The 27,515-nt window shown below is 46.4% G+C and overlaps 22 non-coding genes and 3 pseudogenes across 22 annotated transcripts; 13 read left to right on the forward strand and 12 right to left on the reverse strand.

Annotated features, from left to right (window-relative positions):
* Window positions 1-774: 774 nt before the first annotated feature.
* Window positions 775-936, reverse strand: LOC137503552 (U1 spliceosomal RNA). The gene has a single exon (XR_011019222.1). It is a non-coding gene; the product is annotated as a U1 spliceosomal RNA (small nuclear RNA).
* A 591-nt stretch (window positions 937-1,527) lies between these two features.
* LOC137503482 (U2 spliceosomal RNA) lies at window positions 1,528-1,720 on the forward strand. The gene has a single exon (XR_011019165.1). It is a non-coding gene; the product is annotated as a U2 spliceosomal RNA (small nuclear RNA).
* An 861-nt stretch (window positions 1,721-2,581) lies between these two features.
* LOC137503553 (U1 spliceosomal RNA) lies at window positions 2,582-2,743 on the reverse strand. Its single transcript, XR_011019223.1, has one exon. It is a non-coding gene; the product is annotated as a U1 spliceosomal RNA (small nuclear RNA).
* A 591-nt stretch (window positions 2,744-3,334) lies between these two features.
* On the forward strand, window positions 3,335-3,527 carry LOC137503484 (U2 spliceosomal RNA). The gene has a single exon (XR_011019167.1). It is a non-coding gene; the product is annotated as a U2 spliceosomal RNA (small nuclear RNA).
* Window positions 3,528-4,388: 861 nt separating this feature from the next.
* On the reverse strand, window positions 4,389-4,550 carry LOC137503554 (U1 spliceosomal RNA). Its single transcript, XR_011019224.1, has one exon. It is a non-coding gene; the product is annotated as a U1 spliceosomal RNA (small nuclear RNA).
* Window positions 4,551-5,141: 591 nt separating this feature from the next.
* LOC137503485 (U2 spliceosomal RNA) lies at window positions 5,142-5,334 on the forward strand. Its single transcript, XR_011019168.1, has one exon. It is a non-coding gene; the product is annotated as a U2 spliceosomal RNA (small nuclear RNA).
* Window positions 5,335-6,195: 861 nt separating this feature from the next.
* Window positions 6,196-6,357, reverse strand: LOC137503555 (U1 spliceosomal RNA). Its single transcript, XR_011019225.1, has one exon. It is a non-coding gene; the product is annotated as a U1 spliceosomal RNA (small nuclear RNA).
* A 591-nt stretch (window positions 6,358-6,948) lies between these two features.
* LOC137503486 (U2 spliceosomal RNA) lies at window positions 6,949-7,141 on the forward strand. Its single transcript, XR_011019169.1, has one exon. It is a non-coding gene; the product is annotated as a U2 spliceosomal RNA (small nuclear RNA).
* An 860-nt stretch (window positions 7,142-8,001) lies between these two features.
* LOC137503556 (U1 spliceosomal RNA) lies at window positions 8,002-8,163 on the reverse strand. The gene has a single exon (XR_011019226.1). It is a non-coding gene; the product is annotated as a U1 spliceosomal RNA (small nuclear RNA).
* Window positions 8,164-8,754: 591 nt separating this feature from the next.
* LOC137503508 (U2 spliceosomal RNA) lies at window positions 8,755-8,960 on the forward strand (annotated as a pseudogene).
* A 142-nt stretch (window positions 8,961-9,102) lies between these two features.
* Window positions 9,103-9,277, forward strand: LOC137503503 (U2 spliceosomal RNA; annotated as a pseudogene).
* An 861-nt stretch (window positions 9,278-10,138) lies between these two features.
* Window positions 10,139-10,300, reverse strand: LOC137503558 (U1 spliceosomal RNA). Its single transcript, XR_011019228.1, has one exon. It is a non-coding gene; the product is annotated as a U1 spliceosomal RNA (small nuclear RNA).
* Window positions 10,301-10,891: 591 nt separating this feature from the next.
* LOC137503487 (U2 spliceosomal RNA) lies at window positions 10,892-11,084 on the forward strand. The gene has a single exon (XR_011019170.1). It is a non-coding gene; the product is annotated as a U2 spliceosomal RNA (small nuclear RNA).
* An 861-nt stretch (window positions 11,085-11,945) lies between these two features.
* On the reverse strand, window positions 11,946-12,107 carry LOC137503559 (U1 spliceosomal RNA). The gene has a single exon (XR_011019229.1). It is a non-coding gene; the product is annotated as a U1 spliceosomal RNA (small nuclear RNA).
* Window positions 12,108-12,698: 591 nt separating this feature from the next.
* LOC137503513 (U2 spliceosomal RNA) lies at window positions 12,699-12,856 on the forward strand (annotated as a pseudogene).
* Window positions 12,857-18,692: 5,836 nt separating this feature from the next.
* Window positions 18,693-18,877, forward strand: LOC137503499 (U2 spliceosomal RNA). The gene has a single exon (XR_011019182.1). It is a non-coding gene; the product is annotated as a U2 spliceosomal RNA (small nuclear RNA).
* An 857-nt stretch (window positions 18,878-19,734) lies between these two features.
* Window positions 19,735-19,896, reverse strand: LOC137503560 (U1 spliceosomal RNA). The gene has a single exon (XR_011019230.1). It is a non-coding gene; the product is annotated as a U1 spliceosomal RNA (small nuclear RNA).
* Window positions 19,897-20,487: 591 nt separating this feature from the next.
* Window positions 20,488-20,680, forward strand: LOC137503488 (U2 spliceosomal RNA). Its single transcript, XR_011019171.1, has one exon. It is a non-coding gene; the product is annotated as a U2 spliceosomal RNA (small nuclear RNA).
* Window positions 20,681-21,541: 861 nt separating this feature from the next.
* Window positions 21,542-21,703, reverse strand: LOC137503561 (U1 spliceosomal RNA). The gene has a single exon (XR_011019231.1). It is a non-coding gene; the product is annotated as a U1 spliceosomal RNA (small nuclear RNA).
* Window positions 21,704-22,294: 591 nt separating this feature from the next.
* On the forward strand, window positions 22,295-22,487 carry LOC137503489 (U2 spliceosomal RNA). The gene has a single exon (XR_011019172.1). It is a non-coding gene; the product is annotated as a U2 spliceosomal RNA (small nuclear RNA).
* An 861-nt stretch (window positions 22,488-23,348) lies between these two features.
* On the reverse strand, window positions 23,349-23,510 carry LOC137503562 (U1 spliceosomal RNA). Its single transcript, XR_011019232.1, has one exon. It is a non-coding gene; the product is annotated as a U1 spliceosomal RNA (small nuclear RNA).
* Window positions 23,511-24,101: 591 nt separating this feature from the next.
* On the forward strand, window positions 24,102-24,294 carry LOC137503490 (U2 spliceosomal RNA). Its single transcript, XR_011019173.1, has one exon. It is a non-coding gene; the product is annotated as a U2 spliceosomal RNA (small nuclear RNA).
* An 861-nt stretch (window positions 24,295-25,155) lies between these two features.
* On the reverse strand, window positions 25,156-25,317 carry LOC137503467 (U1 spliceosomal RNA). The gene has a single exon (XR_011019150.1). It is a non-coding gene; the product is annotated as a U1 spliceosomal RNA (small nuclear RNA).
* A 591-nt stretch (window positions 25,318-25,908) lies between these two features.
* On the forward strand, window positions 25,909-26,101 carry LOC137503491 (U2 spliceosomal RNA). The gene has a single exon (XR_011019174.1). It is a non-coding gene; the product is annotated as a U2 spliceosomal RNA (small nuclear RNA).
* Window positions 26,102-26,962: 861 nt separating this feature from the next.
* Window positions 26,963-27,124, reverse strand: LOC137503468 (U1 spliceosomal RNA). Its single transcript, XR_011019151.1, has one exon. It is a non-coding gene; the product is annotated as a U1 spliceosomal RNA (small nuclear RNA).
* Between the last annotated feature and the right edge of the window lie 391 nt (window positions 27,125-27,515).

Consider the following 27,515-nt stretch of genomic DNA (forward strand, 5'->3'; position numbering starts at 1 on the left):
ATTATAATAATAATAATAATATTATTATTATTATGTATCGATGTAAGATATGTACTGTGGCCTATGTCTTTGTTTATTTCCTTGTATGTTTGTTGGTCTGACTTTTTTCTCACTACTGTAATGTTAAACACGTATTCTGTGTACCCTAATTATTATAATGTTATGTATATATGTATGTATGTATGTATGTATGTAATAATAAAATATGTATGTTTGTGGTTGTTTTTCATTGTCACCACTCCTGCCCTCAAGCTCTTGTGGGTAAGTCACCAAATAATAATAATAATAATAATTATTATTATTATTATTATTATTATTATAATAATAAGAAGAAGCTCTTGTAATGGTCGCGGACATAGGTTCATACTTATTTATGCATGTATGTCTGTCTCTCCGTCTCTCTCTGTGTGTGTGTGTGTGTGTGTGTGTGAGAGAGAGAGAGAGAGACGTTTACCTTGCAGGGGAAGACAAAATAGTCAAAACACTCGTCCCTATCGGAATAGTCAGTAAAGTGGGAGGGAGGATGTATTTCTTTCTTTTTCTTTTTTTTTTTTTTTTTAAGGGTAACCCCCGCTCTGCTACGTTATGAGAAAGGACCTTTCCGTAACTTAGCAACAGGAGTATACCCTCATGCACCGTACAGCTCAAGGACATTGTTCGGAAGTTTCAGCAAAACAAGGGAAAGTGTAAAAATCACAAGCTTTATTTCTCTTCACTAAACAATTACCAAAACGAACCCCTTCGTCACAAATTTTTGTTTCTTTACTAAAAAGTCCGGGACAGCGCGAACGCAGTCCCGACTACCAAAAATTACGCGCCCGAGATACCCACATTTGGGGTATTCGCAGGGGTCAACCCAAGCGAAGTGCAATGCAAGGGCCTCACCCTGGGGGAACCGCCTTGTTGATCACGGTAACCCCTACGCCAGGTAAGTATGACGAGCCCCGGTTATACGACTTGCCAAACCTATAAGGGGCCGCATATCGACAGGGGGAGCCTACAGCCTCTCCTCTATGCCCCATTTTACCAACGGTCAAAAGCGGCGACTTCCCTCGGACGAACACCACTACCCTGCACTTTCGGTTCAAACTACTCGCAGCCCTCTCCATCTCGACACTCGGTTCACTGCTACCCCTGAGTATGGCGTCAAATGGGCCTAGGCAACGGACCACGCCGTCCGCACCTCTGCTTCCTCAAACCGCCAACAGAGCGCGCGGGTGTCACAAACAGTCAAATGGGACAGGCTCCTTTCTTCTTCTCCTCAGCAGATGGCTCCTCACGCAACTCTCGGACGCCATTCTACCCTTACCTGTACTACTACTCCGCACTATGCGATGCCGTGTGACCTTGGGACTATTGCTCAACTACCACCCCTAGCGCCTCCACAAGCCCAAGACGATACAAAGAGTACTACAAGTTTCCCGCCAATTTCTACTTTCGCAACGTCCTTCCGGGGTAAGATGGCGTGTGTACCTCGCCTAGGCACCCCTTTGGACTACTATCAAACGCTTTTTGCGTCGCGACGCTATCGCTTCTCGGCCTCTTGGCTAAGATCAAAGTGTAGTATCTGTTCTTATCAGCTTAATATCTGATACGTCGTGCATCGCACGACCAGAATATTAAACTTATTTTTGGAAATCGACGGAGTGCTAGGGGCTTGCTCCACCTCTGTCACGGGTTGGCCCGGCATTGCAGTACAGTCGGGATCGGCCCACCCTAAAAGAAAAAAGCAAAAATAAGTTCAATATTCTGGTACTTGTTCATTTTATTACTTGTTTATTAAAATGTTGTATTATAATAATAATAATAATATTATTATTATTATGTATCGATGTAAGATATGTACTGTGGCCTATGTCTTTGTTTATTTCCTTGTATGTTTGTTGGTCTGACTTTTTTCTCACTACTGTAATGTTAAACACGTATTCTGTGTACCCTAATTATTATAATGTTATGTATATATGTATGTATGTATGTATGTATGTATGTATGTATGTATGTAATAATAAAATATGTATGTTTGTGGTTGTTTTTCATTGTCACCACTCCTGCCCTCAAGCTCTTGTGGGTAAGTCACCAAATAATAATAATAATAATAATAATTATTATTATTATTATTATTATTATAATAATAAGAAGAAGCTCTTGTAATGGTCGCGGACATAGGTTCATACTTATTTATGCATGTATGTCTGTCTCTCCGTCTCTCTCTGTGTGTGTGTGTGTGTGTGTGTGTGAGAGAGAGAGAGAGAGACGTTTACCTTGCAGGGGAAGACAAAATAGTCAAAACACTCGTCCCTATCGGAATAGTCAGTAAAGTGGGAGGGAGGATGTATTTCTTTCTTTTTCTTTTTTTTTTTTTTTTTAAGGGTAACCCCCGCTCTGCTACGTTATGAGAAAGGACCTTTCCGTAACTTAGCAACAGGAGTATACCCTCATGCACCGTACAGCTCAAGGACATTGTTCGGAAGTTTCAGCAAAACAAGGGAAAGTGTAAAAATCACAAGCTTTATTTCTCTTCACTAAACAATTACCAAAACGAACCCCTTCGTCACAAATTTTTGTTTCTTTACTAAAAAGTCCGGGACAGCGCGAACGCAGTCCCGACTACCAAAAATTACGCGCCCGAGATACCCACATTTGGGGTATTCGCAGGGGTCAACCCAAGCGAAGTGCAATGCAAGGGCCTCACCCTGGGGGAACCGCCTTGTTGATCACGGTAACCCCTACGCCAGGTAAGTATGACGAGCCCCGGTTATACGACTTGCCAAACCTATAAGGGGCCGCATATCGACAGGGGGAGCCTACAGCCTCTCCTCTATGCCCCATTTTACCAACGGTCAAAAGCGGCGACTTCCCTCGGACGAACACCACTACCCTGCACTTTCGGTTCAAACTACTCGCAGCCCTCTCCATCTCGACACTCGGTTCACTGCTACCCCTGAGTATGGCGTCAAATGGGCCTAGGCAACGGACCACGCCGTCCGCACCTCTGCTTCCTCAAACCGCCAACAGAGCGCGCGGGTGTCACAAACAGTCAAATGGGACAGGCTCCTTTCTTCTTCTCCTCAGCAGATGGCTCCTCACGCAACTCTCGGACGCCATTCTACCCTTACCTGTACTACTACTCCGCACTATGCGATGCCGTGTGACCTTGGGACTATTGCTCAACTACCACCCCTAGCGCCTCCACAAGCCCAAGACGATACAAAGAGTACTACAAGTTTCCCGCCAATTTCTACTTTCGCAACGTCCTTCCGGGGTAAGATGGCGTGTGTACCTCGCCTAGGCACCCCTTTGGACTACTATCAAACGCTTTTTGCGTCGCGACGCTATCGCTTCTCGGCCTCTTGGCTAAGATCAAAGTGTAGTATCTGTTCTTATCAGCTTAATATCTGATACGTCGTGCATCGCACGACCAGAATATTAAACTTATTTTTGGAAATCGACGGAGTGCTAGGGGCTTGCTCCACCTCTGTCACGGGTTGGCCCGGCATTGCAGTACAGTCGGGATCGGCCCACCCTAAAAGAAAAAAGCAAAAATAAGTTCAATATTCTGGTACTTGTTCATTTTATTACTTGTTTATTAAAATGTTGTATTATAATAATAATAATAATATTATTATTATTATGTATCGATGTAAGATATGTACTGTGGCCTATGTCTTTGTTTATTTCCTTGTATGTTTGTTGGTCTGACTTTTTTCTCACTACTGTAATGTTAAACACGTATTCTGTGTACCCTAATTATTATAATGTTATGTATATATGTATGTATGTATGTATGTATGTATGTATGTATGTATGTAATAATAAAATATGTATGTTTGTGGTTGTTTTTCATTGTCACCACTCCTGCCCTCAAGCTCTTGTGGGTAAGTCACCAAATAATAATAATAATAATAATAATTATTATTATTATTATTATTATTATAATAATAAGAAGAAGCTCTTGTAATGGTCGCGGACATAGGTTCATACTTATTTATGCATGTATGTCTGTCTCTCCGTCTCTCTCTGTGTGTGTGTGTGTGTGTGTGTGTGAGAGAGAGAGAGAGAGACGTTTACCTTGCAGGGGAAGACAAAATAGTCAAAACACTCGTCCCTATCGGAATAGTCAGTAAAGTGGGAGGGAGGATGTATTTCTTTCTTTTTCTTTTTTTTTTTTTTTTTAAGGGTAACCCCCGCTCTGCTACGTTATGAGAAAGGACCTTTCCGTAACTTAGCAACAGGAGTATACCCTCATGCACCGTACAGCTCAAGGACATTGTTCGGAAGTTTCAGCAAAACAAGGGAAAGTGTAAAAATCACAAGCTTTATTTCTCTTCACTAAACAATTACCAAAACGAACCCCTTCGTCACAAATTTTTGTTTCTTTACTAAAAAGTCCGGGACAGCGCGAACGCAGTCCCGACTACCAAAAATTACGCGCCCGAGATACCCACATTTGGGGTATTCGCAGGGGTCAACCCAAGCGAAGTGCAATGCAAGGGCCTCACCCTGGGGGAACCGCCTTGTTGATCACGGTAACCCCTACGCCAGGTAAGTATGACGAGCCCCGGTTATACGACTTGCCAAACCTATAAGGGGCCGCATATCGACAGGGGGAGCCTACAGCCTCTCCTCTATGCCCCATTTTACCAACGGTCAAAAGCGGCGACTTCCCTCGGACGAACACCACTACCCTGCACTTTCGGTTCAAACTACTCGCAGCCCTCTCCATCTCGACACTCGGTTCACTGCTACCCCTGAGTATGGCGTCAAATGGGCCTAGGCAACGGACCACGCCGTCCGCACCTCTGCTTCCTCAAACCGCCAACAGAGCGCGCGGGTGTCACAAACAGTCAAATGGGACAGGCTCCTTTCTTCTTCTCCTCAGCAGATGGCTCCTCACGCAACTCTCGGACGCCATTCTACCCTTACCTGTACTACTACTCCGCACTATGCGATGCCGTGTGACCTTGGGACTATTGCTCAACTACCACCCCTAGCGCCTCCACAAGCCCAAGACGATACAAAGAGTACTACAAGTTTCCCGCCAATTTCTACTTTCGCAACGTCCTTCCGGGGTAAGATGGCGTGTGTACCTCGCCTAGGCACCCCTTTGGACTACTATCAAACGCTTTTTGCGTCGCGACGCTATCGCTTCTCGGCCTCTTGGCTAAGATCAAAGTGTAGTATCTGTTCTTATCAGCTTAATATCTGATACGTCGTGCATCGCACGACCAGAATATTAAACTTATTTTTGGAAATCGACGGAGTGCTAGGGGCTTGCTCCACCTCTGTCACGGGTTGGCCCGGCATTGCAGTACAGTCGGGATCGGCCCACCCTAAAAGAAAAAAGCAAAAATAAGTTCAATATTCTGGTACTTGTTCATTTTATTACTTGTTTATTAAAATGTTGTATTATAATAATAATAATAATATTATTATTATTATGTATCGATGTAAGATATGTACTGTGGCCTATGTCTTTGTTTATTTCCTTGTATGTTTGTTGGTCTGACTTTTTTCTCACTACTGTAATGTTAAACACGTATTCTGTGTACCCTAATTATTATAATGTTATGTATATATGTATGTATGTATGTATGTATGTATGTATGTATGTATGTAATAATAAAATATGTATGTTTGTGGTTGTTTTTCATTGTCACCACTCCTGCCCTCAAGCTCTTGTGGGTAAGTCACCAAATAATAATAATAATAATAATAATTATTATTATTATTATTATTATTATAATAATAAGAAGAAGCTCTTGTAATGGTCGCGGACATAGGTTCATACTTATTTATGCATGTATGTCTGTCTCTCCGTCTCTCTCTGTGTGTGTGTGTGTGTGTGTGTGTGAGAGAGAGAGAGAGAGACGTTTACCTTGCAGGGGAAGACAAAATAGTCAAAACACTCGTCCCTATCGGAATAGTCAGTAAAGTGGGAGGGAGGATGTATTTCTTTCTTTTTCTTTTTTTTTTTTTTTTTAAGGGTAACCCCCGCTCTGCTACGTTATGAGAAAGGACCTTTCCGTAACTTAGCAACAGGAGTATACCCTCATGCACCGTACAGCTCAAGGACATTGTTCGGAAGTTTCAGCAAAACAAGGGAAAGTGTAAAAATCACAAGCTTTATTTCTCTTCACTAAACAATTACCAAAACGAACCCCTTCGTCACAAATTTTTGTTTCTTTACTAAAAAGTCCGGGACAGCGCGAACGCAGTCCCGACTACCAAAAATTACGCGCCCGAGATACCCACATTTGGGGTATTCGCAGGGGTCAACCCAAGCGAAGTGCAATGCAAGGGCCTCACCCTGGGGGAACCGCCTTGTTGATCACGGTAACCCCTACGCCAGGTAAGTATGACGAGCCCCGGTTATACGACTTGCCAAACCTATAAGGGGCCGCATATCGACAGGGGGAGCCTACAGCCTCTCCTCTATGCCCCATTTTACCAACGGTCAAAAGCGGCGACTTCCCTCGGACGAACACCACTACCCTGCACTTTCGGTTCAAACTACTCGCAGCCCTCTCCATCTCGACACTCGGTTCACTGCTACCCCTGAGTATGGCGTCAAATGGGCCTAGGCAACGGACCACGCCGTCCGCACCTCTGCTTCCTCAAACCGCCAACAGAGCGCGCGGGTGTCACAAACAGTCAAATGGGACAGGCTCCTTTCTTCTTCTCCTCAGCAGATGGCTCCTCACGCAACTCTCGGACGCCATTCTACCCTTACCTGTACTACTACTCCGCACTATGCGATGCCGTGTGACCTTGGGACTATTGCTCAACTACCACCCCTAGCGCCTCCACAAGCCCAAGACGATACAAAGAGTACTACAAGTTTCCCGCCAATTTCTACTTTCGCAACGTCCTTCCGGGGTAAGATGGCGTGTGTACCTCGCCTAGGCACCCCTTTGGACTACTATCAAACGCTTTTTGCGTCGCGACGCTATCGCTTCTCGGCCTCTTGGCTAAGATCAAAGTGTAGTATCTGTTCTTATCAGCTTAATATCTGATACGTCGTGCATCGCACGACCAGAATATTAAACTTATTTTTGGAAATCGACGGAGTGCTAGGGGCTTGCTCCACCTCTGTCACGGGTTGGCCCGGCATTGCAGTACAGTCGGGATCGGCCCACCCTAAAAGAAAAAAGCAAAAATAAGTTCAATATTCTGGTACTTGTTCATTTTATTACTTGTTTATTAAAATGTTGTATTATAATAATAATAATAATATTATTATTATTATGTATCGATGTAAGATATGTACTGTGGCCTATGTCTTTGTTTATTTCCTTGTATGTTTGTTGGTCTGACTTTTTTCTCACTACTGTAATGTTAAACACGTATTCTGTGTACCCTAATTATTATAATGTTATGTATATATGTATGTATGTATGTATGTATGTATGTATGTATGTATGTAATAATAAAATATGTATGTTTGTGGTTGTTTTTCATTGTCACCACTCCTGCCCTCAAGCTCTTGTGGGTAAGTCACCAAATAATAATAATAATAATAATAATTATTATTATTATTATTATTATTATAATAATAAGAAGAAGCTCTTGTAATGGTCGCGGACATAGGTTCATACTTATTTATGCATGTATGTCTGTCTCTCCGTCTCTCTCTGTGTGTGTGTGTGTGTGTGTGTGTGAGAGAGAGAGAGAGAGACGTTTACCTTGCAGGGGAAGACAAAATAGTCAAAACACTCGTCCCTATCGGAATAGTCAGTAAAGTGGGAGGGAGGATGTATTTCTTTCTTTTTCTTTTTTTTTTTTTTTTAAGGGTAACCCCCGCTCTGCTACGTTATGAGAAAGGACCTTTCCGTAACTTAGCAACAGGAGTATACCCTCATGCACCGTACAGCTCAAGGACATTGTTCGGAAGTTTCAGCAAAACAAGGGAAAGTGTAAAAATCACAAGCTTTATTTCTCTTCACTAAACAATTACCAAAACGAACCCCTTCGTCACAAATTTTTGTTTCTTTACTAAAAAGTCCGGGACAGCGCGAACGCAGTCCCGACTACCAAAAATTACGCGCCCGAGATACCCACATTTGGGGTATTCGCAGGGGTCAACCCAAGCGAAGTGCAATGCAAGGGCCTCACCCTGGGGGAACCGCCTTGTTGATCACGGTAACCCCTACGCCAGGTAAGTATGACGAGCCCCGGTTATACGACTTGCCAAACCTATAAGGGGCCGCATATCGACAGGGGGAGCCTACAGCCTCTCCTCTATGCCCCATTTTACCAACGGTCAAAAGCGGCGACTTCCCTCGGACGAACACCACTACCCTGCACTTTCGGTTCAAACTACTCGCAGCCCTCTCCATCTCGACACTCGGTTCACTGCTACCCCTGAGTATGGCGTCAAATGGGCCTAGGCAACGGACCACGCCGTCCGCACCTCTGCTTCCTCAAACCGCCAACAGAGCGCGCGGGTGTCACAAACAGTCAAATGGGACAGGCTCCTTTCTTCTTCTCCTCAGCAGATGGCTCCTCACGCAACTCTCGGACGCCATTCTACCCTTACCTGTACTACTACTCCGCACTATGCGATGCCGTGTGACCTTGGGACTATTGCTCAACTACCACCCCTAGCGCCTCCACAAGCCCAAGACGATACAAAGAGTACTACAAGTTTCCCGCCAATTTCTACTTTCGCAACGTCCTTCCGGGGTAAGATGGCGTGTGTACCTCGCCTAGGCACCCCTTTGGACTACTATCAAACGCTTTTTGCGTCGCGACGCTATCGCTTCTCGGCCTCTTGGCTAAGATCAAAGTGTAGTATCTGTTCTTATCAGCTTAATGCTGTTATAGTCACCTTAATGGGGGCTTCGTGCCGGTGGTGTCGAACGGAACTATGCTTTGACTTGGCCTAGAGCGGGTACAACCCATGGGCGAAGTTTGTCATCGGTTCGGTATCCATTGCGTGTTACCGGATTTGACAAACCAAGGGGGAATGGCCACCCCAGGGCCATATACCAGCCCCGATGACGCCTATGTCGCTAATACCCCAGGCCAAAACCTATTTTTGACTGGGGTGACCAATCGGCATAGTGGATGACATCTTCGCTCTTGGTTGAACAGACCGAGCAAACATTTTTTTGAAAAACATACTCTGTTCTTATCAGCTTAATATCTGATACGTCGTGCATCGCACGACCAGAATATTAAACTTATTTTTGGAAATCGACGGAGTGCTAGGGGCTTGCTCCACCTCTGTCACGGGTTGGCCCGGCATTGCAGTACAGTCGGGATCGGCCCACCCTAAAAGAAAAAAGCAAAAATAAGTTCAATATTCTGGTACTTGTTCATTTTATTACTTGTTTATTAAAATGTTGTATTATAATAATAATAATAATATTATTATTATTATGTATCGATGTAAGATATGTACTGTGGCCTATGTCTTTGTTTATTTCCTTGTATGTTTGTTGGTCTGACTTTTTTCTCACTACTGTAATGTTAAACACGTATTCTGTGTACCCTAATTATTATAATGTTATGTATATATGTATGTATGTATGTATGTATGTATGTATGTATGTATGTAATAATAAAATATGTATGTTTGTGGTTGTTTTTCATTGTCACCACTCCTGCCCTCAAGCTCTTGTGGGTAAGTCACCAAATAATAATAATAATAATAATAATTATTATTATTATTATTATTATTATAATAATAAGAAGAAGCTCTTGTAATGGTCGCGGACATAGGTTCATACTTATTTATGCATGTATGTCTGTCTCTCCGTCTCTCTCTGTGTGTGTGTGTGTGTGTGTGTGTGAGAGAGAGAGAGAGAGACGTTTACCTTGCAGGGGAAGACAAAATAGTCAAAACACTCGTCCCTATCGGAATAGTCAGTAAAGTGGGAGGGAGGATGTATTTCTTTCTTTTTCTTTTTTTTTTTTTTTTTAAGGGTAACCCCCGCTCTGCTACGTTATGAGAAAGGACCTTTCCGTAACTTAGCAACAGGAGTATACCCTCATGCACCGTACAGCTCAAGGACATTGTTCGGAAGTTTCAGCAAAACAAGGGAAAGTGTAAAAATCACAAGCTTTATTTCTCTTCACTAAACAATTACCAAAACGAACCCCTTCGTCACAAATTTTTGTTTCTTTACTAAAAAGTCCGGGACAGCGCGAACGCAGTCCCGACTACCAAAAATTACGCGCCCGAGATACCCACATTTGGGGTATTCGCAGGGGTCAACCCAAGCGAAGTGCAATGCAAGGGCCTCACCCTGGGGGAACCGCCTTGTTGATCACGGTAACCCCTACGCCAGGTAAGTATGACGAGCCCCGGTTATACGACTTGCCAAACCTATAAGGGGCCGCATATCGACAGGGGGAGCCTACAGCCTCTCCTCTATGCCCCATTTTACCAACGGTCAAAAGCGGCGACTTCCCTCGGACGAACACCACTACCCTGCACTTTCGGTTCAAACTACTCGCAGCCCTCTCCATCTCGACACTCGGTTCACTGCTACCCCTGAGTATGGCGTCAAATGGGCCTAGGCAACGGACCACGCCGTCCGCACCTCTGCTTCCTCAAACCGCCAACAGAGCGCGCGGGTGTCACAAACAGTCAAATGGGACAGGCTCCTTTCTTCTTCTCCTCAGCAGATGGCTCCTCACGCAACTCTCGGACGCCATTCTACCCTTACCTGTACTACTACTCCGCACTATGCGATGCCGTGTGACCTTGGGACTATTGCTCAACTACCACCCCTAGCGCCTCCACAAGCCCAAGACGATACAAAGAGTACTACAAGTTTCCCGCCAATTTCTACTTTCGCAACGTCCTTCCGGGGTAAGATGGCGTGTGTACCTCGCCTAGGCACCCCTTTGGACTACTATCAAACGCTTTTTGCGTCGCGACGCTATCGCTTCTCGGCCTCTTGGCTAAGATCAAAGTGTAGTATCTGTTCTTATCAGCTTAATATCTGATACGTCGTGCATCGCACGACCAGAATATTAAACTTATTTTTGGAAATCGACGGAGTGCTAGGGGCTTGCTCCACCTCTGTCACGGGTTGGCCCGGCATTGCAGTACAGTCGGGATCGGCCCACCCTAAAAGAAAAAAGCAAAAATAAGTTCAATATTCTGGTACTTGTTCATTTTATTACTTGTTTATTAAAATGTTGTATTATAATAATAATAATAATATTATTATTATTATGTATCGATGTAAGATATGTACTGTGGCCTATGTCTTTGTTTATTTCCTTGTATGTTTGTTGGTCTGACTTTTTTCTCACTACTGTAATGTTAAACACGTATTCTGTGTACCCTAATTATTATAATGTTATGTATATATGTATGTATGTATGTATGTATGTATGTATGTATGTATGTAATAATAAAATATGTATGTTTGTGGTTGTTTTTCATTGTCACCACTCCTGCCCTCAAGCTCTTGTGGGTAAGTCACCAAATAATAATAATAATAATAATAATTATTATTATTATTATTATTATTATAATAATAAGAAGAAGCTCTTGTAATGGTCGCGGACATAGGTTCATACTTATTTATGCATGTATGTCTGTCTCTCCGTCTCTCTCTGTGTGTGTGTGTGTGTGTGTGTGTGAGAGAGAGAGAGAGAGACGTTTACCTTGCAGGGGAAGACAAAATAGTCAAAACACTCGTCCCTATCGGAATAGTCAGTAAAGTGGGAGGGAGGATGTATTTCTTTCTTTTTCTTTTTTTTTTTTTTTTTAAGGGTAACCCCCGCTCTGCTACGTTATGAGAAAGGACCTTTCCGTAACTTAGCAACAGGAGTATACCCTCATGCACCGTACAGCTCAAGGACATTGTTCGGAAGTTTCAGCAAAACAAGGGAAAGTGTAAAAATCACAAGCTTTATTTCTCTTCACTAAACAATTACCAAAACGAACCCCTTCGTCACAAATTTTTGTTTCTTTACTAAAAAGTCCGGGACAGCGCGAACGCAGTCCCGACTACCAAAAATTACGCGCCCGAGATACCCACATTTGGGGTATTCGCAGGGGTCAACCCAAGCGAAGTGCAATGCAAGGGCCTCACCCTGGGGGAACCGCCTTGTTGATCACGGTAACCCCTACGCCAGGTAAGTATGACGAGCCCCGGTTATACGACTTGCCAAACCTATAAGGGGCCGCATATCGACAGGGGGAGCCTACAGCCTCTCCTCTATGCCCCATTTTACCAACGGTCAAAAGCGGCGACTTCCCTCGGACGAACACCACTACCCTGCACTTTCGGTTCAAACTACTCGCAGCCCTCTCCATCTCGACACTCGGTTCACTGCTACCCCTGAGTATGGCGTCAAATGGGCCTAGGCAACGGACCACGCCGTCCGCACCTCTGCTTCCTCAAACCGCCAACAGAGCGCGCGGGTGTCACAAACAGTCAAATGGGACAGGCTCCTTTCTTCTTCTCCTCAGCAGATGGCTCCTCACGCAACTCTCGGACGCCATTCTACCCTTACCTGTACTACTACTCCGCACTATGCGATGCCGTGTGACCTTGGGACTATTGCTCAACTACCACCCCTAGCGCCTCCACAAGCCCAAGACGATACAAAGAGTACTACAAGTTTCCCGCCAATTTCTACTTTCGCAACGTCCTTCCGGGGTAAGATGGCGTGTGTACCTCGCCTAGGCACCCCTTTGGACTACTATCAAACGCTTTTTGCGTCGCGACGCTATCGCTTCTCGGCCTCTTGGCTAAGATCAAAGTGTAGTATCTGTTCTTATCAGCTTAATTTTGTGACCCTGAATAAGCAGGAAAAGCAGGGTTCTCGCTTTTTGAGCTGAGTATTGGGCTGATAGGGACGGCGCTCGCTTGGGTTGCTAAGAACGATTAGCGATCTAACGTGTGGTTCGCCTGCCACCAGGAGCGTGCCAATGATCTGGCCACTGCGGGCTTAGTGACGACCTAGCCCGCGCTTATCAAGGTCCAGTGAGGCGGCCAAGGCTCCTGGTGGTTGAGGGTCTCACCCTAGGGCTGCCCACATAGTTTAGTGGAGCGAGTGTGTGTGTGTGTGAGTGCGGGAGTGCGTGCGAGAGTGGTAGGGGGAGTGAGAGGTGAGTGAGTGCGAGTGTGACTGAGGGCTCCTAAGCGGCCCGGGTGGTCCAGTGGTGCACCGGCCCGGGTGGTTTAGGGGACTGAGTGAAAGTAGTTGGGCACGAGTGTGGGAGTGGCAGGGGGAGTGGACGGTGTGTGAATCCGGGTGCGAGCAAGTGTCCTAGGCGGCTCGGGTGGTCCAGTGGCGCGACGGCCCGGGTGGCTTAGGGGACCGAGTGCGAGGAGTGACTTGAGCGTGGGAGTGCGTGAGTCTGAGTGCAAGTGAGGGCCCTAGGCGGCTCGGGTGGTCCAGTGGTGCACCGGCCCGGGTAGTTTAGGGGGTCCGAGTGTGAGCGGGTGTGAACGGCGAGTGAATGTGGGAGCGACTGCGGGAGTGGAAGCGAAGGTCGAACCCGGCTGCGCGTTCGGAGCCAAGTGACCAGTGAAGCTCAGTGACACAAGAGTCAAGGCCGGGTAGCCTAGTGGTGCGAGTGCTCCTGTACGAGTGAGACTGTGTGAGGGCCTGTCCAGTAATTTGGCCGTGTGAGTGCGTGAATCAGTGCAGCCTTGTTGTGTGAGGATAGGAGCGGGAGTGAGTACTTGAGTGTGTCTGGGATCGACTGTTGAGCGTGTTGGAACTGTGCAGTGGCGCGATGAACATCACGAGGAGCTCCGATGATGATGTGGGTGAGACCCTGGATGTGAGTGGTGCGGGGACGCTCCCCAGTCTGCGTGGCAGGCTTAGTCACCCTACCTCCACCCCGGTGCCTCACCCGGATATGAACCCCGACGCTGCTGTTTTTGTTCCTGTTGCAGGTGGGGAACAGCGCGTTGGGACACAGATCATCTTCAGGCTACCATACACCACCACGAGATGGCTCTGCCCTGCCTGCACTGCACCACAAAAAACGTTCAAGCGCCAGGAGGATCTGATCAAACATACAAAGAGGTTTCACCTGGCGCGAGGATGTACGCTGGAGGTGGTTTTTGAATGCTGTGGCCTGCAATTCTCAACTTCTGTCAACAGATACGCGAAGAAGCAGGCCAACAAGCACTGGGGAGAGGCACACCCTGACCAGTCCATTGACTCCGTGACGCAAGGAAGATGTCGCCTCACGATCTACGGTGACACCAACAGAGTCTACACGACGCCTGGCCCCTCTCCCCGACGCTCGATCCTGTCATCACCACCAGATATCCGTGCGTCCCCTCGTCCTTCCCCGTCGGTCCCTACCACCTCCACACCGCTACCCCCAGGCAGACAGCGGCCAAGAAGAGCTCCGGCCAACCCACCACCGCGCCCGGCCTCCGCCAACCGCCTCCAGAGGGTGACTCCAACAGATGAAGAGCCTCCCCACCACCACGATGAGCGTCGCCCCACCATCTGCGGCGACGTGAGGCCCCAACAGGAGCTGCCTGACAACCCTCCCGGGAAGGCTACTCCTATCGAAAATCAACTGTGCCTCCTTTCTCCCCAGGCTCCCCCCCTGGACGTCCCTACCTCTGGTTCACCACCACCCTCAGGCAGCTCACTGGCCGAAACTGCTACCGATCCTCCTGGCAGACACACTCTGAGAACATCGACTTCCAACACCGGCCCGACCAGGCAACACGATGGAGACCCAGTGGCCCCACCTCCGGACACCAGAGCCACGGACCAGCACTCCACCTTAACTGACACGACAACACCGAGCGAGCCCGAAGATATATCGACGCTCAGAGCGGCATCCCCGACACGGGTCAACGATGGCGGCCTCAACGGGACTGAACATGACACCTCTGACGCTGGAGAATCCTCAACCACTCCGACAAGTCCATCTAGCCAGAACAACAACGGCCCACCCGCTGGCACACTACAACCAAGCCAGTTCCAACAAGAATGGATGGAGAGATTCCAACTCATCGATGACTGGGAGGTCTTTGAGACGGCCTGTGGTGATCTCACCGAAGCCGTTCGCAGCAGAACTCATAAAACACCGACCGCTGCGGACGTACAGAGGAATGAAGAGAACCGACGGCAGAACCGGGACCCCTCATTCAACCGTCGACGACGCAGGGGTGTCCCCCAATTTGACCCCAAAGAGGCCGCCAAGATTCAGCGTCTGTACCGCGTGGACCGGCGCAAAGCGATGAGGCAGATTCTGGGACAGGAATCCCCCTACTGCATGGCCCCCCAAGAAGAGCTGGAGGAGCACTTCGTGGGAGTTCATCGGGCCAGGGACGGCTGTTCCACCGACCCAGCTGCAGAAAGAGTACCGAAGCTACCAAGAATCGAGGACCCCATTACCATCGACAACATCCGACCAGAAGAGGTGGCCCTCAAGTTATCCAAGGCCCCTAGCACTGCACCTGGGCCTGATGGTATTACATACCAGCAATGGAGGCAGGTCGACAAGGATGGATCTCTACTTGCGACCATATTCAACGTGTGCCTTCGGTACTCTAGAGTCCCCGCATCCTGGAAGCAAAGCAGGACAGTGCTTATTTTCAAGAAAGGCGACCAGGATGATCTGTCAAACTGGAGACCTATAGCCCTTTCCAACACCATCGGAAAGATCTACTGCAGCATCATCGCAGCTAGGCTGGGTTCGGTTGCAGCGGCCAACAACATCATCTCACCCCAGCAGAAGGGATTCATGCCAGCAGAAGGCTGCATCGAGCACAACTTTGTGCTTCAAGAAATCCTGGTGGATGCTCGAAGAACAGGAAGAGAAGTCGTCATCGCCTGGCTTGACCTTGCTAATGCCTTCGGGTCAGTGCCCCACTCCACCATCCTTCGGGCACTGACCGACATCAATGCAGGCTCTCACCTCGTCAACATAGTGAGCGATTTATACACCGGTAGCACCACCAGGATCCGGTCCACGACGGGTGACACCAACCCCATCCCCTTCAACGCGGGAGTCCGGCAAGGCTGCCCGCTATCACCGATCCTCTTCAATATCGTGATGGAATACCTCCTTCGCACCGCCACCGACGTTAGTAAGACTCATGGATACGACATCAGAGGCTACACCGCATCTGTCCTGGCCTTTGCAGACGACATCGCCCTAATAGCCAGGTCAGAGGAGCACATGAGATCCATGCTCGAGAGGATGGGCAGTACCGCGCGCTGGCTCGGCCTCGAATTCAAGCCGCAAAAATGTGCCACACTCCACATGAGGAAGAAGACCACTCTCGCCACGGGATTCACCATCTCCGGGGGAGCCATGGACACTCTTCGAGAAGGGGACTCATACCAACACCTTGGAGTCCCAACGGGTTTGAAAGTGGACCAAACCCCGAATAAAGCCATCGAGCGGATTGAAGGAGAGGTCGACGCAGTCTTCAATAGCCTCCTCGCACCGTGGCAAAAACTCGACGCCCTGCGCACCTTTATCATCCCGCAGCTCGAGTTTACGCTACGGTCGTCCCGAGTGAAGAAAACCCTGTTCCACCAGCTAGACAGGAAAATCAAGACCGGCGCTAAAACTGTCCTCAACCTACCGCAGCGTGCAAGTGCTGAGATCGTGTTCATCCCAACGCGTCAAGGCGGTGCTGGACTTCCACCGATAGCCGACATCTCAGACTTGGCAGCCATTAATCACATCTTTAGGCTGCTAAGTTCTAACGATGAAAGCATCGCGAAGCTCGCGCTGGAGGGCCTCCGTACCACCGTAAAGAAGAGGATCCTGCAGGATCCATCACCGAGGGATATGGCCACCTACCTCTCCGGGTCCATGGAGGAGCCTTTCGACAGGGACTCGGGAGACGTAGGCACACTCTGGTCATACGCGAGGTCGGCAACCCGCCGGATGCAGAAGAGGATCCCAGGACTACGATGGGGATGGGCTGAGACGCTCAAGAGGTGGGAGCTTCACCTCCCCCACCCAGTGACCGTCACTAGCGTCGCTGATGAAGGATCGCGTCGCGACATGGCAGCACTCCTCCGCTCATGCCTCACGGAGCACTATCGCCATCAACTGACATCGAAACCAGATCAGGGAAAGATTATACGAACCTCGTCCCAGAACATCCCATCTAATCACTTCTTACAGTCTGGGAGGTATACGAGATTCGCCGACTGGCGGTTCATACACCGTGCCCGCCTGGGAGTGCTGCCCCTCAACGGATGCTGGAGATACGACAGGGCTAACAACGACCGCCGTTGCCGCAAGTGTGGCGAATTAGAGGAGACGACGGCCCATGTTATGAACCACTGCCGTCCACATCTAGCCACTATGACAAGGAGGCACGACGCGATCCTTGACAGAGTTGCCAAAGCCGTACCTGCCAGGTCGGGAGCATGCCGCAAGAACCAACAGGTTCCCTTCGACGAGCTCACCGGGTCAGGCACTAACATCCCTCAGGACATCAGAGCTCAAAGACCTGACCTGGTAGTCATCAACAAGGAAAAGAAGGTGATAACAATAGTCGACGTCACTATCCCGTTTGATGATGGGTACGAGTCGCTACAGAAGGCACGCGATTCGAAGAAAACCAAGTACGAGCCAACTGCGAGGATTTTACGTGACGCCGGCTACACTGTGAATCTGGACGCCTTCATTGTGGGCTCGCTCGGTACCTGGGACGGTGCCAACAGTAAGACGCTACAGTACTTGGGCATCAGCAAGTCCTACTCTAAGATGATGGCCAACCTGTGCGTGTCTGACTCAGTTCGATGGTCCAGAGACATCTACGTCGAGCACGTGACTGGCCACCGGCAATACACCTGAGCGGCTGCAGTGTGGTGCTGAACACTCCAAGCGTGGTGACAGTGCGTGTGTTAGTGATCTGTGTCAGTGTTGTGAAGTGAAAGTGGAGCGCCCTTGCGCAACTGAATGAACGAATCTCCACTAGTGAACGAGTGCTTTCTTATACTCATTGTATATACCTGTATATAATTATTTTATGTGGCTGTGTATTATTGTATGTATTATAGGTAGTGTACATCTGTGTATATCAGTGGGTGTGCAAGGAAGCAATGAATGCTGTTAGAATGTGAGATCGAATGAAGTACGTCTGTTAGTATGGACGAGTGCATTGTATGTCTGCTAGTATGGATGAGTGCGAGTACGAAGCCAAACACTTACAAGTCCATTGTAATAAGCTGACCTGTAAATACTATCTCTTATCTTATTGTGTATTGTATGCATGAATGGATGAGCAAATGATAGGCAACATCAGGGTCGTGTCAACTAGGAATTAATTTAGCTCAGGCCAAATGCCTAGCGCACTGGAAGGGTCCAACTAACATATGGTCCTAGGTTAACAGTGGGCAGGGCACCTCCACCCAACCTCAATCCCACTTAGGCCTGTAAGGGGGTCACGGGGACTCAAGGGTGGGAGAACGTTGGACCACTTCCAGATGCCTTTACATCTTAGAACAGAACACCAAGTGAAACGCGACACTGATGACCTAAGCTGAAAGAGTGCGCGAATGAACAGTGGCATGCCTAGTTCCGGGTTAAACCCAAGTATTATAATCTAGATTATTTTATACTTAGCACCTACCAGCAAGAGCCACACGGACTCAAACAATTGATATAATAGTGGACTCACCAGCAACCAAATCATATTGCATTGTAAATACCTATGTTCAACTCTACCAGCAGCCTTTTCTATATATTGTATATGTCAACGCTTGAAATGTAAATATTTAAATATTTAATAAAAAAACATTTAATCTGTTCTTATCAGCTTAATATCTGATACGTCGTGCATCGCACGACCAGAATATTAAACTTATTTTTGGAAATCGACGGAGTGCTAGGGGCTTGCTCCACCTCTGTCACGGGTTGGCCCGGCATTGCAGTACAGTCGGGATCGGCCCACCCTAAAAGAAAAAAGCAAAAATAAGTTCAATATTCTGGTACTTGTTCATTTTATTACTTGTTTATTAAAATGTTGTATTATAATAATAATAATAATATTATTATTATTATGTATCGATGTAAGATATGTACTGTGGCCTATGTCTTTGTTTATTTCCTTGTATGTTTGTTGGTCTGACTTTTTTCTCACTACTGTAATGTTAAACACGTATTCTGTGTACCCTAATTATTATAATGTTATGTATATATGTATGTATGTATGTATGTATGTATGTATGTATGTAATAATAAAATATGTATGTTTGTGGTTGTTTTTCATTGTCACCACTCCTGCCCTCAAGCTCTTGTGGGTAAGTCACCAAATAATAATAATAATAATAATTATTATTATTATTATTATTATTATTATAATAATAAGAAGAAGCTCTTGTAATGGTCGCGGACATAGGTTCATACTTATTTATGCATGTATGTCTGTCTCTCCGTCTCTCTCTGTGTGTGTGTGTGTGTGTGTGTGTGAGAGAGAGAGAGAGAGACGTTTACCTTGCAGGGGAAGACAAAATAGTCAAAACACTCGTCCCTATCGGAATAGTCAGTAAAGTGGGAGGGAGGATGTATTTCTTTCTTTTTCTTTTTTTTTTTTTTTTTAAGGGTAACCCCCGCTCTGCTACGTTATGAGAAAGGACCTTTCCGTAACTTAGCAACAGGAGTATACCCTCATGCACCGTACAGCTCAAGGACATTGTTCGGAAGTTTCAGCAAAACAAGGGAAAGTGTAAAAATCACAAGCTTTATTTCTCTTCACTAAACAATTACCAAAACGAACCCCTTCGTCACAAATTTTTGTTTCTTTACTAAAAAGTCCGGGACAGCGCGAACGCAGTCCCGACTACCAAAAATTACGCGCCCGAGATACCCACATTTGGGGTATTCGCAGGGGTCAACCCAAGCGAAGTGCAATGCAAGGGCCTCACCCTGGGGGAACCGCCTTGTTGATCACGGTAACCCCTACGCCAGGTAAGTATGACGAGCCCCGGTTATACGACTTGCCAAACCTATAAGGGGCCGCATATCGACAGGGGGAGCCTACAGCCTCTCCTCTATGCCCCATTTTACCAACGGTCAAAAGCGGCGACTTCCCTCGGACGAACACCACTACCCTGCACTTTCGGTTCAAACTACTCGCAGCCCTCTCCATCTCGACACTCGGTTCACTGCTACCCCTGAGTATGGCGTCAAATGGGCCTAGGCAACGGACCACGCCGTCCGCACCTCTGCTTCCTCAAACCGCCAACAGAGCGCGCGGGTGTCACAAACAGTCAAATGGGACAGGCTCCTTTCTTCTTCTCCTCAGCAGATGGCTCCTCACGCAACTCTCGGACGCCATTCTACCCTTACCTGTACTACTACTCCGCACTATGCGATGCCGTGTGACCTTGGGACTATTGCTCAACTACCACCCCTAGCGCCTCCACAAGCCCAAGACGATACAAAGAGTACTACAAGTTTCCCGCCAATTTCTACTTTCGCAACGTCCTTCCGGGGTAAGATGGCGTGTGTACCTCGCCTAGGCACCCCTTTGGACTACTATCAAACGCTTTTTGCGTCGCGACGCTATCGCTTCTCGGCCTCTTGGCTAAGATCAAAGTGTAGTATCTGTTCTTATCAGCTTAATATCTGATACGTCGTGCATCGCACGACCAGAATATTAAACTTATTTTTGGAAATCGACGGAGTGCTAGGGGCTTGCTCCACCTCTGTCACGGGTTGGCCCGGCATTGCAGTACAGTCGGGATCGGCCCACCCTAAAAGAAAAAAGCAAAAATAAGTTCAATATTCTGGTACTTGTTCATTTTATTACTTGTTTATTAAAATGTTGTATTATAATAATAATAATAATATTATTATTATTATGTATCGATGTAAGATATGTACTGTGGCCTATGTCTTTGTTTATTTCCTTGTATGTTTGTTGGTCTGACTTTTTTCTCACTACTGTAATGTTAAACACGTATTCTGTGTACCCTAATTATTATAATGTTATGTATATATGTATGTATGTATGTATGTATGTATGTATGTATGTATGTAATAATAAAATATGTATGTTTGTGGTTGTTTTTCATTGTCACCACTCCTGCCCTCAAGCTCTTGTGGGTAAGTCACCAAATAATAATAATAATAATAATAATTATTATTATTATTATTATTATTATAATAATAAGAAGAAGCTCTTGTAATGGTCGCGGACATAGGTTCATACTTATTTATGCATGTATGTCTGTCTCTCCGTCTCTCTCTGTGTGTGTGTGTGTGTGTGTGTGTGAGAGAGAGAGAGAGAGACGTTTACCTTGCAGGGGAAGACAAAATAGTCAAAACACTCGTCCCTATCGGAATAGTCAGTAAAGTGGGAGGGAGGATGTATTTCTTTCTTTTTCTTTTTTTTTTTTTTTTTAAGGGTAACCCCCGCTCTGCTACGTTATGAGAAAGGACCTTTCCGTAACTTAGCAACAGGAGTATACCCTCATGCACCGTACAGCTCAAGGACATTGTTCGGAAGTTTCAGCAAAACAAGGGAAAGTGTAAAAATCACAAGCTTTATTTCTCTTCACTAAACAATTACCAAAACGAACCCCTTCGTCACAAATTTTTGTTTCTTTACTAAAAAGTCCGGGACAGCGCGAACGCAGTCCCGACTACCAAAAATTACGCGCCCGAGATACCCACATTTGGGGTATTCGCAGGGGTCAACCCAAGCGAAGTGCAATGCAAGGGCCTCACCCTGGGGGAACCGCCTTGTTGATCACGGTAACCCCTACGCCAGGTAAGTATGACGAGCCCCGGTTATACGACTTGCCAAACCTATAAGGGGCCGCATATCGACAGGGGGAGCCTACAGCCTCTCCTCTATGCCCCATTTTACCAACGGTCAAAAGCGGCGACTTCCCTCGGACGAACACCACTACCCTGCACTTTCGGTTCAAACTACTCGCAGCCCTCTCCATCTCGACACTCGGTTCACTGCTACCCCTGAGTATGGCGTCAAATGGGCCTAGGCAACGGACCACGCCGTCCGCACCTCTGCTTCCTCAAACCGCCAACAGAGCGCGCGGGTGTCACAAACAGTCAAATGGGACAGGCTCCTTTCTTCTTCTCCTCAGCAGATGGCTCCTCACGCAACTCTCGGACGCCATTCTACCCTTACCTGTACTACTACTCCGCACTATGCGATGCCGTGTGACCTTGGGACTATTGCTCAACTACCACCCCTAGCGCCTCCACAAGCCCAAGACGATACAAAGAGTACTACAAGTTTCCCGCCAATTTCTACTTTCGCAACGTCCTTCCGGGGTAAGATGGCGTGTGTACCTCGCCTAGGCACCCCTTTGGACTACTATCAAACGCTTTTTGCGTCGCGACGCTATCGCTTCTCGGCCTCTTGGCTAAGATCAAAGTGTAGTATCTGTTCTTATCAGCTTAATATCTGATACGTCGTGCATCGCACGACCAGAATATTAAACTTATTTTTGGAAATCGACGGAGTGCTAGGGGCTTGCTCCACCTCTGTCACGGGTTGGCCCGGCATTGCAGTACAGTCGGGATCGGCCCACCCTAAAAGAAAAAAGCAAAAATAAGTTCAATATTCTGGTACTTGTTCATTTTATTACTTGTTTATTAAAATGTTGTATTATAATAATAATAATAATATTATTATTATTATGTATCGATGTAAGATATGTACTGTGGCCTATGTCTTTGTTTATTTCCTTGTATGTTTGTTGGTCTGACTTTTTTCTCACTACTGTAATGTTAAACACGTATTCTGTGTACCCTAATTATTATAATGTTATGTATATATGTATGTATGTATGTATGTATGTATGTATGTATGTATGTAATAATAAAATATGTATGTTTGTGGTTGTTTTTCATTGTCACCACTCCTGCCCTCAAGCTCTTGTGGGTAAGTCACCAAATAATAATAATAATAATAATAATTATTATTATTATTATTATTATTATAATAATAAGAAGAAGCTCTTGTAATGGTCGCGGACATAGGTTCATACTTATTTATGCATGTATGTCTGTCTCTCCGTCTCTCTCTGTGTGTGTGTGTGTGTGTGTGTGTGAGAGAGAGAGAGAGAGACGTTTACCTTGCAGGGGAAGACAAAATAGTCAAAACACTCGTCCCTATCGGAATAGTCAGTAAAGTGGGAGGGAGGATGTATTTCTTTCTTTTTCTTTTTTTTTTTTTTTTTAAGGGTAACCCCCGCTCTGCTACGTTATGAGAAAGGACCTTTCCGTAACTTAGCAACAGGAGTATACCCTCATGCACCGTACAGCTCAAGGACATTGTTCGGAAGTTTCAGCAAAACAAGGGAAAGTGTAAAAATCACAAGCTTTATTTCTCTTCACTAAACAATTACCAAAACGAACCCCTTCGTCACAAATTTTTGTTTCTTTACTAAAAAGTCCGGGACAGCGCGAACGCAGTCCCGACTACCAAAAATTACGCGCCCGAGATACCCACATTTGGGGTATTCGCAGGGGTCAACCCAAGCGAAGTGCAATGCAAGGGCCTCACCCTGGGGGAACCGCCTTGTTGATCACGGTAACCCCTACGCCAGGTAAGTATGACGAGCCCCGGTTATACGACTTGCCAAACCTATAAGGGGCCGCATATCGACAGGGGGAGCCTACAGCCTCTCCTCTATGCCCCATTTTACCAACGGTCAAAAGCGGCGACTTCCCTCGGACGAACACCACTACCCTGCACTTTCGGTTCAAACTACTCGCAGCCCTCTCCATCTCGACACTCGGTTCACTGCTACCCCTGAGTATGGCGTCAAATGGGCCTAGGCAACGGACCACGCCGTCCGCACCTCTGCTTCCTCAAACCGCCAACAGAGCGCGCGGGTGTCACAAACAGTCAAATGGGACAGGCTCCTTTCTTCTTCTCCTCAGCAGATGGCTCCTCACGCAACTCTCGGACGCCATTCTACCCTTACCTGTACTACTACTCCGCACTATGCGATGCCGTGTGACCTTGGGACTATTGCTCAACTACCACCCCTAGCGCCTCCACAAGCCCAAGACGATACAAAGAGTACTACAAGTTTCCCGCCAATTTCTACTTTCGCAACGTCCTTCCGGGGTAAGATGGCGTGTGTACCTCGCCTAGGCACCCCTTTGGACTACTATCAAACGCTTTTTGCGTCGCGACGCTATCGCTTCTCGGCCTCTTGGCTAAGATCAAAGTGTAGTATCTGTTCTTATCAGCTTAATATCTGATACGTCGTGCATCGCACGACCAGAATATTAAACTTATTTTTGGAAATCGACGGAGTGCTAGGGGCTTGCTCCACCTCTGTCACGGGTTGGCCCGGCATTGCAGTACAGTCGGGATCGGCCCACCCTAAAAGAAAAAAGCAAAAATAAGTTCAATATTCTGGTACTTGTTCATTTTATTACTTGTTTATTAAAATGTTGTATTATAATAATAATAATAATATTATTATTATTATGTATCGATGTAAGATATGTACTGTGGCCTATGTCTTTGTTTATTTCCTTGTATGTTTGTTGGTCTGACTTTTTTCTCACTACTGTAATGTTAAACACGTATTCTGTGTACCCTAATTATTATAATGTTATGTATATATGTATGTATGTATGTATGTATGTATGTATGTATGTATGTAATAATAAAATATGTATGTTTGTGGTTGTTTTTCATTGTCACCACTCCTGCCCTCAAGCTCTTGTGGGTAAGTCACCAAATAATAATAATAATAATAATAATTATTATTATTATTATTATTATTATAATAATAAGAAGAAGCTCTTGTAATGGTCGCGGACATAGGTTCATACTTATTTATGCATGTATGTCTGTCTCTCCGTCTCTCTCTGTGTGTGTGTGTGTGTGTGTGTGTGAGAGAGAGAGAGAGAGACGTTTACCTTGCAGGGGAAGACAAAATAGTCAAAACACTCGTCCCTATCGGAATAGTCAGTAAAGTGGGAGGGAGGATGTATTTCTTTCTTTTTCTTTTTTTTTTTTTTTTTAAGGGTAACCCCCGCTCTGCTACGTTATGAGAAAGGACCTTTCCGTAACTTAGCAACAGGAGTATACCCTCATGCACCGTACAGCTCAAGGACATTGTTCGGAAGTTTCAGCAAAACAAGGGAAAGTGTAAAAATCACAAGCTTTATTTCTCTTCACTAAACAATTACCAAAACGAACCCCTTCGTCACAAATTTTTGTTTCTTTACTAAAAAGTCCGGGACAGCGCGAACGCAGTCCCGACTACCAAAAATTACGCGCCCGAGATACCCACATTTGGGGTATTCGCAGGGGTCAACCCAAGCGAAGTGCAATGCAAGGGCCTCACCCTGGGGGAACCGCCTTGTTGATCACGGTAACCCCTACGCCAGGTAAGTATGACGAGCCCCGGTTATACGACTTGCCAAACCTATAAGGGGCCGCATATCGACAGGGGGAGCCTACAGCCTCTCCTCTATGCCCCATTTTACCAACGGTCAAAAGCGGCGACTTCCCTCGGACGAACACCACTACCCTGCACTTTCGGTTCAAACTACTCGCAGCCCTCTCCATCTCGACACTCGGTTCACTGCTACCCCTGAGTATGGCGTCAAATGGGCCTAGGCAACGGACCACGCCGTCCGCACCTCTGCTTCCTCAAACCGCCAACAGAGCGCGCGGGTGTCACAAACAGTCAAATGGGACAGGCTCCTTTCTTCTTCTCCTCAGCAGATGGCTCCTCACGCAACTCTCGGACGCCATTCTACCCTTACCTGTACTACTACTCCGCACTATGCGATGCCGTGTGACCTTGGGACTATTGCTCAACTACCACCCCTAGCGCCTCCACAAGCCCAAGACGATACAAAGAGTACTACAAGTTTCCCGCCAATTTCTACTTTCGCAACGTCCTTCCGGGGTAAGATGGCGTGTGTACCTCGCCTAGGCACCCCTTTGGACTACTATCAAACGCTTTTTGCGTCGCGACGCTATCGCTTCTCGGCCTCTTGGCTAAGATCAAAGTGTAGTATCTGTTCTTATCAGCTTAATATCTGATACGTCGTGCATCGCACGACCAGAATATTAAACTTATTTTTGGAAATCGACGGAGTGCTAGGGGCTTGCTCCACCTCTGTCACGGGTTGGCCCGGCATTGCAGTACAGTCGGGATCGGCCCACCCTAAAAGAAAAAAGCAAAAATAAGTTCAATATTCTGGTACTTGTTCATTTTATTACTTGTTTATTAAAATGTTGTATTATAATAATAATAATAATATTATTATTATTATGTATCGATGTAAGATATGTACTGTGGCCTATGTCTTTGTTTATTTCCTTGTATGTTTGTTGGTCTGACTTTTTTCTCACTACTGTAATGTTAAACACGTATTCTGTGTACCCTAATTATTATAATGTTATGTATATATGTATGTATGTATGTATGTATGTATGTATGTATGTATGTAATAATAAAATATGTATGTTTGTGGTTGTTTTTCATTGTCACCACTCCTGCCCTCAAGCTCTTGTGGGTAAGTCACCAAATAATAATAATAATAATAATAATTATTATTATTATTATTATTATTATAATAATAAGAAGAAGCTCTTGTAATGGTCGCGGACATAGGTTCATACTTATTTATGCATGTATGTCTGTCTCTCCGTCTCTCTCTGTGTGTGTGTGTGTGTGTGTGTGTGAGAGAGAGAGAGAGAGACGTTTACCTTGCAGGGGAAGACAAAATAGTCAAAACACTCGTCCCTATCGGAATAGTCAGTAAAGTGGGAGGGAGGATGTATTTCTTTCTTTTTCTTTTTTTTTTTTTTTTTAAGGGTAACCCCCGCTCTGCTACGTTATGAGAAAGGACCTTTCCGTAACTTAGCAACAGGAGTATACCCTCATGCACCGTACAGCTCAAGGACATTGTTCGGAAGTTTCAGCAAAACAAGGGAAAGTGTAAAAATCACAAGCTTTATTTCTCTTCACTAAACAATTACCAAAACGAACCCCTTCGTCACAAATTTTTGTTTCTTTACTAAAAAGTCCGGGACAGCGCGAACGCAGTCCCGACTACCAAAAATTACGCGCCCGAGATACCCACATTTGGGGTATTCGCAGGGGTCAACCCAAGCGAAGTGCAATGCAAGGGCCTCACCCTGGGGGAACCGCCTTGTTGATCACGGTAACCCCTACGCCAGGTAAGTATGACGAGCCCCGGTTATACGACTTGCCAAACCTATAAGGGGCCGCATATCGACAGGGGGAGCCTACAGCCTCTCCTCTATGCCCCATTTTACCAACGGTCAAAAGCGGCGACTTCCCTCGGACGAACACCACTACCCTGCACTTTCGGTTCAAACTACTCGCAGCCCTCTCCATCTCGACACTCGGTTCACTGCTACCCCTGAGTATGGCGTCAAATGGGCCTAGGCAACGGACCACGCCGTCCGCACCTCTGCTTCCTCAAACCGCCAACAGAGCGCGCGGGTGTCACAAACAGTCAAATGGGACAGGCTCCTTTCTTCTTCTCCTCAGCAGATGGCTCCTCACGCAACTCTCGGACGCCATTCTACCCTTACCTGTACTACTACTCCGCA

Source organism: Anabrus simplex, unplaced genomic scaffold (assembly GCF_040414725.1).
Source record: "Anabrus simplex isolate iqAnaSimp1 unplaced genomic scaffold, ASM4041472v1 ctg00000130.1, whole genome shotgun sequence".
Taxonomy (NCBI): domain Eukaryota; kingdom Metazoa; phylum Arthropoda; class Insecta; order Orthoptera; family Tettigoniidae; genus Anabrus; species Anabrus simplex.